The following is a 10171-nucleotide window of genomic DNA, read 5'->3' as shown; positions in this document are numbered from 1 at the left end:
GAGAACTAGACAAAAGTGTACAGTACCATTTGCAAAATTATTTAAACTGCCTCGTTAAAATTTAAAAATATGCTTTATTTAAAAGCATATTTAGCCACAAATAATAGCAAGTGAATTAACTTAACGTTCTACACACCTATAAAACTTTTGCTTTGTTTTCTATTGTTAATTTATTTACATTTTTGTTTTAAGAAACTGCTAAACATTTTAGTCTAGTACTGTACCGATCTCCTAAGACCGCCGTTCAAGCTTGTTCCAACTACAGTGACTTTATAGTAATAGTGTGGTTATACGAGCGAGAGCCGCCATATTTCCTCCAAATTTAAATGCAGCAGCGTGGCGCAATACTCAATTTCTGGGGTTTTCAAGATTTATTACNATTTTTCCTGTGCCTTTTTGTTACTTGTGTTTTCGTTGTTATTGTTATAAATTGTTATTTGTTATTAGTGTTTTCTTGGTACTTAAATAATTTAACACCAAAAGACACTAAAGCTCCATTTATCTGATTTTTGATAGTTAAAAATTAGTATTGTGGTATTATAAGAGTGCGAAAAAGAAAAGTTAGCTATGGAACAAGGATTTATCAAGGCAAATAGCTCAAATTTGCCAAGGATCGACTTGTTGTTGTTGGGAGGTTCACAGAAATAAATTACAGAAATTGAAGATATAACTGCTTGGTCTCGCCTTGCAAGATTAAGCCACGTATTTCTCACTTTTTTTTTCATTGGAACGTTAATGAACAACTTATTCGGAGTTTTTATCGATGTATATTACATTGAGGAACCGTACACCATCGATACACATCAGAATTCATGATAACTATCGCTCAAAATAATTAATCTCAATGCATGTAAACATGCAACGTGTCAACTGTTTACGAAACGGTGACGTCACACATAGACGCCATTACAATTCTATCGTTTTGGCGTAAAGTTTAAATCGTATTCTTTAAAACGCTAATTTTTCCTTAAAAACCTGAATTCTTTTCGGAAATGAAATTTATTTTGTATAAAGCAGTCACCTACAAACATCCTGGAATAGTTTTTGAAAATCAGTCATCATCCCAGTACCATTTGCAAAATTATTTAAACTGCCTCGTTAAAATTTAAAAATATGCTTTATTTAAAAGCATATTTAGCCACAAATAATAGCAAGTGAATTAACTTAACGTTCTACACACCTATAAAACTTTTGCTTTGTTTTCTATTGTTAATTTATTTACATTTTTGTTTTAAGAAACTGCTAAACATTTTAGTCTAGTACTGTACCGATCTCCTAAGACCGCCGTTCAAGCTTGTTCCAACTACAGTGACTTTATAGTAATAGTGTGGTTATACGAGCGAGAGCCGCCATATTTCCTCCAAATTTAAATGCAGCAGCGTGGCGCAATACTCAATTTCTGGGGTTTTCAAGATTTATTACATTAAAAAAGACATAAAACGGTACGATATTTGTATCAATAGAGATGTAAACCACTCAGACTGACATAACAGGATTATTGCAAATAGAAATTAAACAAACTGTAGCTACTGAGTAAAATATTGTATGTATATGAATCGAAATCAGAGACTTAATAAATTCGAGGAAAGGTAGAGATATAACACAAGTGTAGATGCAGCAAGTAATAACTGTAATTAAACACATGAAATAACAAAATGACACTTACAATTTATATGAACGCTAACATTATTTTAACATTAATACCGCACTTGAATCAATACAATTGTCGGTATTTCGTCCTGATTATATTGACAAATTCTGTGGACGAATATGACAATTAACAAGCGAAATGGCTAGCTGTTTTTAAAGGGTGTTTATCAGTTACCTTAGTCACGTAGATATAAGACAATGACGTAGACAACTAGATGACTAAGTTTGATACGACATCAAACTTACATGTAGTTCCTTGCATAATTATAAGTGAGAAGCCATTACAGATTTACTAGCATAAGCTTGCTGTTTTTTTTTTTCACATTTCGGAAAACTAAAAATCTAGAAATAAGTTTGGCCTTTAAATTGTGACAGTCAAGAACATGTGTAAAAGGTAAACATTCCTGAGTAACTTTATTTATAAAAAAATCCTTGAGATTAACATTTTTTTGTTTAGAAACTACATCAAAATATTGTCGAAATACTTGTTCCATTTTGACAAATAAGTCGAAAGTTACTTCATTGCAGTAGAAAAGGGCGTTATCTCGAAAACGTTTAAAATGGACCAGTTTGCATACTTAAAATCTAGAAACTGTTTGGATCCAACAGACTGCATACACTTAAAGCACACTGTGGAATTTGTTTCAACAGTTTTTAAAATATAGCCACAAATATTACATAGTGAGTTAAGTTCAGCATTGCACAGATTAACTACTGGTGGTTCATATTTTTCTAGAACTAGAGTTGAATAAGTAATCCTTTTGTGCTGGATATCTATAAATTCAGCCAAAAACTCTCGATCATCACTTTCATAACTACTTTTTGATACTTCTTTTAAGTACTGGGCAACACTTATTAATTTTAAATGATTTTTGAACTGAAGAGCATTGGGGATAATTTTTGCACCACGTCAACAATAAGTTTATGTCTTTACGTTTTCAAACAAGCACAATGCCGAAAAATCAGTAAGCGATAATATGCTAGAGTTTAAATTCCGAACAGACTTCACAGATTATCGCAAAACTACGCAAGAAACTTTCAAAAAGCAGCAAATACAGATGTAGATAGATAGTAAACAAACAAATTTGGAGGAAACATGGCGTCGGTTGACGCAGCCAATAGAAATCGATACCACTCTATGGCCACACTGTTACTATAAAGTCACAGATTTGTTCAAGGTCACAATTCTAACAAATTGAAATGGACTGTACGGTAAGCTTTTTACGTAATAGTAAGTTATGGTGGGAAAGACTGTGGTGTGAGCGTTGAAAATTATTTTACATATTACATATACAGGGTGTAACAAAAATAAGTGTCGAGCTTGGGAGGGTATAAACTAGATGTAGTAACCAATCGCACAATAGCGTATGATTATGGGCAATTTTTTTTAAGAAAGTTATGATAGTCAACAATCTGAAGCAGGTCCTGTACGAGAATTGGCAACATAGGAGTCTAGTGTGATAAAAAAATAAAGTACATTATAGGCAGCACTATCCTGAGTAACTGTATGAACACACTAGAAAGAAAAAATTTAAGTTATTTACGTACGTAAACGTATTAGTGAGTAAAGAAACATCATCTGCATAATTGTAACTTTCGGGCATTCATATTATATTTTATAGTGCTCTATCACCTCCTAAAAAGTCGGCACTTATTTTTGTTACACCCTGTATATCAATAAAGCCTTAAAGACAGATAGGTAATTATATAAATAGTTTTCTTATGTCGAATCATTTTGTGTATGATCTATTTGTTAATATCTGAACTTTGTTTTTACTAAGTAATGTTGAATTTGTTAGTTAAGATTGGAGTTGAGTGATTTCAATGCGGGGGGAATATTGGAGGTTATAATTTTAGGTTTTTATTTATGTACCTTTTACCTATTACTTTCTAGATGTAAACAATGAATCCCACCTGAGCTAATCTTGGCATTTCCCTAAAACTAGAACAACCTACATCCTTAACTATTTGTGAACAGTAATCTAATCTAAGTCTACCTCTATTCCTCCTAACTCCTGTATCTGCCTCTAATATGTCTTTGACTAGATCTTCATGCCTGATAAGGTCTCCGATCAACCTATCTCGCCTATTCCTTATTGATTTCCATGGACTTCTCTGGTCTCCTATTCTTTCTAATACCTCTTCATTTCTAACCTTCTCTATCCACGGTATCCTTATCATTCGCCTGTTACACCGCAATTCGAACACTTCTAACATTTTCTTTTCCGCCGCGCCCACTGCCCATGTTTCGGACTCGTCCACACCCCAAACATATACTTTTAACAACCTTTTTCGAAGTTCTACATGAACCGTTAGCGAGCACAGAAATGAGTTCTATTTAATGAAGGCGACTCTATCCTCTACTTTATATCCGTACTATTTCTTCTATCCTGACTAATCTGACTTCCTAGATACGTAAAATCAGCCACTTCTTCTAATTTTTTACTTTTATTTATTTTCATACAATACTGTTTTGTCAGTACCACTTTCATTTTATTTAAAGCTATCTCTAACTCCTCCTTGCTAAATACTAATATTGATAAACGTCATTGATAGTGATTTAAAAAATTAATAGATTTATCGGTTTCATTTATTAAAAATAAAATAAATAACTCAATACTAATCATAAATATATGTAACTATATTACGGTTAAGAACCAACCTACCTGTTGCAACCTATCCAACCATCCTACTTAATTTTAATAACGAGAACGTCTATTCAGAAACAATAGTGAAGAGTTAGTGCAAAAAATACAAGTTCATTAAGTGACGCATGCAGCTTTTATGATACAGACATAAATATTCAAGTTCCTAAGCATGAAATTTTAACAAAATAAGAGGTAGACATCAGTGTATGTGTATACATACGACTAACATAAATAAATCATATTGGTACTAATGTGACTCCATGTTAGTAGTAAATGTGATTTTTTTGTTCAATTGAGGTCTTTTCTTTCCTTTTAACTATACACTATTGTACATTTTAGATTATTAAATTATTCCTTTATTATGAAGTATGGGATTGTTTGGTTTATTGATTTTAGGTCAATTAGAGAATGAAATGTGTCATTCAAATTGTAGTTATGATTTGTACCCTGAATCGTATTTGCAGTTATTTTTACGAATTTAAGTAAGTTTTGAGTAATAAATCGAACAGAATGTTACGTACTAAGTATAATATAAATATGTGGAACTTGTACATGTAATACAAACATAAATAAGTCTGACAAATATAGATTTCTTTATATAAGAACCTATTTCGAGAACTAAAACAGAATTGATCTAAATCCAGATACGTTTCCTTAAGGTATTCATAGCAGTTATCAATTGAGGTACAAAATTCCTACTTTTACTCTTAAATGTCAAAATAATGAAATTATTTATTTAACAATGTCTATTATATTAGCAGACCATATCTTAATATATATAAATTACCTGTCACATTGTTTGTCCGCGATGGACTCCTAAACTGCTTTACCGATTTTAATCAAATTTGTACACCGTGTGCAGTTTGATCCAACTTCAAAGATAGGATAGCTTACATCTCAATTTATGATCGCAACATTCAATAGATGGCGCTATGTCAAACTTCCAAACGTTTCATATAAGCTACAATTTTAATAGCATAACCACCACATGTTGCTGAGGCTAAAGTATAGGNATTTTAATGTAATAAAAATACGCACACCTTCTCAATATAAGTTTTGAAAGATTGTTCCAAAAGCGTACTTAATGTACCGTGAAAATCCAATATAACTTAAAGATTAATATGTAGTTTAGGTTTTTTATTTATCGATTGAGGCAGTACAAAGTCTGCCGGCTCAGCTAGTATTTGAATAAATATTAGTCATTAGCTACTTCTAGTATAATTATTAAACAAGAGTAATTTATACCCAATTTGTTATAATATTATAGTAAATTAATTAATTTTGAATAGCCGGTAAATATCAATTTGGGTTTACAAGAAATAGAGAAACGCGGAAGGCCATTATAGCTTTACCGGTAACAATGGATAAAACGATATTTCTATCTTCTAAGAGTGCCTACATAGGATTTGGAGATTTAGAAAAAGTTTTTGACAATGTTTAATGGGACAAGATGTTAAATATACTCAAAAATGTAGGAATGAGTTACAGAGACAGGAGACTGATACTTAGTTTCTAAAAAGAGCAACAGGCAGTTATAGGGCTGGAGCACAACGTAGAGAAGTAAATATTAGGAAGGGTGTGAGACAGGGATACACACTGTCACCGTTACTTTTTAATTTATACATTGAAGACACGATCAACATGTTAAAGACTACAATTGTAGGTATAGATATAGAGTGGAAAAAGAATAGTATGCTTAGATTTAGAGATTATACAGCAGTATTAGTATCTAGCAAGGAGTTGGATATAGCATTAAATAAAATGAAAGCGGTATTGACAAAACAGTATTGCATGAAAATAAATAAAAGTAAAACAAAACTACTGGTATCTAAGGGAAGAAAAAGTAGGGAAAGAACGAATGTAAAGATAGGAGATTAAAAATTTGTAGCAGTGGCTGACTTTAGGTATCTAGGAAGTCAGATAAGTCAGGACGGAAGGAATAGTAGGGATATAAAGCAGAGGATAGCGCAGGGTCGAGTCGCCTACAATAAAAAGAAGTCACTTCGATGCTCGCGAACGGTTAATTTACAAGTTCGAAAATGATTGTTAAAGGTGAATGTTTGGAGCACGGCGCTAAACGGGTGCGAAACATGGACGGTGGACATGGCGGAAAAGGAAAGGTTACAAGCTTTCGAAATATGGTGTTACCGGCGAATGATGAGAATGCCGTGAATGGATAAGGTTAGAAATGAAGAGGTATTAGAAAGAATACTAGAACAGAGGACTCTGTGGAAGTAAATAAAAAATAGGCGAGAGAGGTTGGTAGGACACCTTCTTAGGCATAATGGTTAGAGACAGACGAGTTAAGAGGACTAGAGGTAGACCCAGGTTAAATTACTGTTCGCAAATTGTTAGGGATGTGGGATGTTCTAGTTTTAGGGAAATGCGAAGATTAGCTCAGGATAGATAGGACTGTCTACCTTATGATAATAAGTGTAAATTTTGAGAAGTTGAATGATCAGCTAGCGTAATATCAAGATAACAGATCTCATACATATATTCATTTCAGCCAATCTTGGGCTCCAGAATGCATCATGTTTTGTAGCTAATTTGAGATGAATTTGTACTAGGAGATGACGTACTCATTTCAGTCAATTTATCTTTAAATTGCCACTATATTTGGTAGTTAATTTGTACTGAATTGATAGGAAAAAATTAATTTTATTAAACTTATAGGTCCCGGAAAATCGAATGTATGTTGCTAGATTGATATCATGCTAGAAGAGCACATATATTCGATTGAGCCACTGTTGGATTCTAACTTGTATTTTATAGCTAAGTTGTAGTGAAAGAATTACTTTTAAAGAACCTATTGATCCGGAGAAATTGCATGGCCTGCTGGTAGAATTAACAAGGAAAGCAATAGTTTTCTAGTTTGAAAGCTTATTCATAGTAGCATGTCGTTGTTAAAGTGAAACTTCTTTACGCACGATAGGGTAAGTTCGTTTCATGCGAGTTGCTATGTAACGGAACCATGCAACGGATATCCCCTCTCTACTCGGCCACGTAGTCGAGTTCGTAGTGGGGATCGCTTGAGCCGTGAGCGCGCTTCAATGCAACGTTCGTTACAGGCAACTCCGGCATGTATAGTGTAAAATTTAAATTCATAGTGTACAAATAATACCATTAAACCAATTCCTTAACCCCTATCCTGGTATGTTTGTGTGTTTGAAGAAGTTTCACTTCAGTAGCGTGTTGTATAATTACACCTTGTATTTTTTTAAATTGCTATTTAGGAGAACAGAGGACTCTATGGAAGTCAATAAAAACTAGACGAGGTTGGTAGGACACCTTCTCAGGCATGAAGGTCTAGTCAGAGACATATTAGAGGCAGAAACAGGAGTAAGGAGGGGTAGAGGTAGACCTAGATTAGATTACTCTTCGCAAATAGTTAAGGATATGGGCTGTTCTAGTTTTAGGGAAATGCGAAGTTTAGCTCAGGATAGGAAAGAGTGGAGGTACATGTCCAACCAGTCTTAAGACTGATGACTTTATGATGATGATGATGATGCTATTTTTAAGTTTTAACCATGTCAACTGAACAAATCCAAAAACTAAGTCATCTGCACAGGTAGTAGCTACTCCTATTTTCACCACCTACCTATTTTATTAATTTTTTCGTATATTTCGGCTTTCCTCTATAATCTATCCTTCTAAATTTAAGAATTTTCTCTCAATTAAGTGATCGTTTATTTTTGCTTCTATAGTTTGAGGTAAAAATGCACCGGATAGTGATTTGCTAGATATCGGATAACTGGGTACGAGTCATTACCTGTGCCGTTTACGCGGCAAAACCACCAAATCAATTATTAAGCCCCGTTAAAAAAGTTGTTTAATTACCAAATCAATAAAATCTTAATTCGACGGTTAAATTGAAACTTTCAAAATGAGCCTACAATCTTTATAAACGCTCTAAGTCTGGAAGGTGACAAAATCAAACTAATAAGCTGGCATACCAGCCAGTGACAGTTCGATCATACTGATGTATTCTTGTTCACGACAAAAAGTAAACATAAGAACCATATCGAAATAAGAAATAATTTGATATAGTAATCAGTAAATAATACAAATTAGGGTAAATGAACTGTCGCAGTACAATCTTAATTACCAATGTTTATTATATACGTTTTCTTGTATATATATATTAAATATATATATATATTATATTATTATTATTGGTGTTTATTTTTTCTTTTTTCTCCCTGGTAAAATTACCCGGCACCATTATCTGGATCCACCTCCTAAAAAAAGTGTCGGATCCGCCGGCTACCGGATCTAAACCCGGCTCACCTCTGGTTTGGTTTTTTCCATTAAATTGTTATATACGAATGGCGTTGTTTGTTGTTGTTTGGTGCGTTAGATTGCTTTTCTTATAAGCACTGTAATCTTCTTTATATATAAAAAAGAATTGCTGTTCGTTAGTCTCGCTAAAATTCGAGAACGGATGGACCAATTTTGCTAATCTTGGTCTTGAATTATTTGTGGAAGTCCAGAGAAGGTTTAAAAGGTGAATAAATATGAAAGTTGTTAACTATCTTTCAGATTATTTTTATGTAGATTGATAAATCTTAAGTTTTGTCACAAATTAAATTTCTGAACGCGACCGTAATATTTGACATTTAACAATCAACTATATGTAGTTTAGGTTTTTTATTTATCGATTGAGGCAGTACAAAGTCTGCCGGCTCAGCTAGTATTTGAATAAATATTAGTCATTAGCTACTTGTGTCTGAATTTTTTTTTATTTTTTGAAACAGTATTCGCAATATCTAGAGCTCTACAAAACTATGTTTCTAACTACAAATTCACTAGAAATTAATTGCAACATATGATTGTGTGATATGCTAGTATAATACTACGAGTACAGATACTGCAAGGTATACTTGTCAGCTTAACAGCAGATCTGTAGACTACAAAAGTGATCACTTCACTACTAACTTAATACAGATTACTCAAAGATGGACGAGAATCGAAGGAAGTGCAATGATATCCAAACTACTTACAACGCATTTTTATTTTGTTCAAAGAAAAATACGCAGCTGTTTTTGAGGCACTTTTTATTTTGTGTGTTTATAATTCTATTGTAACATTTAAATAATTCCGACCTAAAAATCATTTAACAATAAATATCTATATTAAGGTAATGTCTCACTGCCGTACATATCTACGTACATTCATCAGGACCTTTCATTGTCAGGATCTGGTGATTTTCATAATGAAATCTCTCACTGATACCGTAATAATCCAAAATTGAACTTACCACTTGCAAAGTTGTGTCCAATAGAACGTAGGATACAAATAACTACGAAGATTCTGAACAGGAGCTCCATGGATGACGTCTCTGCCGTGACACCTACTTCCTAACAACGAAAACAAGTAGGATGCGACGTCTTCGACCCTGTTGTTTTGGCGGAAACTTATAAGTTACTACCAGTTACTATCGTTGCTCTACCATTGTCTCAACTTCTGTCTACCCAACTTCCGTTATAGTCTCTATAATTAATCGTTACGAGAAGTTTGTTATACAGTTATGAGTACACACGTAATTTGAACTTTTGTTTTTGAACCGATTCACAAGTAGTCCATATGTAAATATAAGTAGTCCCCGAAATAAACGTATTTAGTGAAACTGAAAGTACGAACTGACTTTGCTCATGTCATTTACAACTGGTGGTATAATTTAGTGCTTACGATAAAAAATAAAATCTGAAATCATTATCTTGCTTAAGGAAAAAAATCAGCTGTCTATGTAATAGGTTTGACCAATTCTACACGAGTGGTATGATAACATTATTACAGTTTTCCATTTGGTTAAATTACTTCTTTTTACTATTTTTAGATTTTAAAACGGTTGAATGTTGAAGACGGTTTAA

At 33.1% G+C, this 10171-nt stretch overlaps 1 protein-coding gene across 1 annotated transcript in view; it reads right to left on the bottom strand.

Moving 5' to 3' along the window:
* The window catches only part of LOC108734103 (tyrosine-protein phosphatase Lar-like), a 652463-nt gene extending 642840 nt beyond the window's left edge, over positions 1 to 9623 (bottom strand). Inside the window, exon 1 of the mRNA XM_018465504.1 lies at positions 9562 to 9623. The gene's annotated coding sequence lies outside the window, so the exon portion shown is untranslated. The remainder of the gene's footprint in view (positions 1 to 9561) is intronic.
* Between the last annotated feature and the right edge of the window lie 548 nt (positions 9624 to 10171).

This window comes from Agrilus planipennis, unplaced genomic scaffold (genome assembly GCF_000699045.2).
Source record: "Agrilus planipennis isolate EAB-ADULT unplaced genomic scaffold, Apla_2.0 scaffold99, whole genome shotgun sequence".
In the NCBI taxonomy this organism is placed as follows: domain Eukaryota; kingdom Metazoa; phylum Arthropoda; class Insecta; order Coleoptera; family Buprestidae; genus Agrilus; species Agrilus planipennis.
The sequence above is the reverse complement of the archived record's forward strand: the minus strand, read 5'-3'. Positions and strand labels throughout refer to the sequence as shown.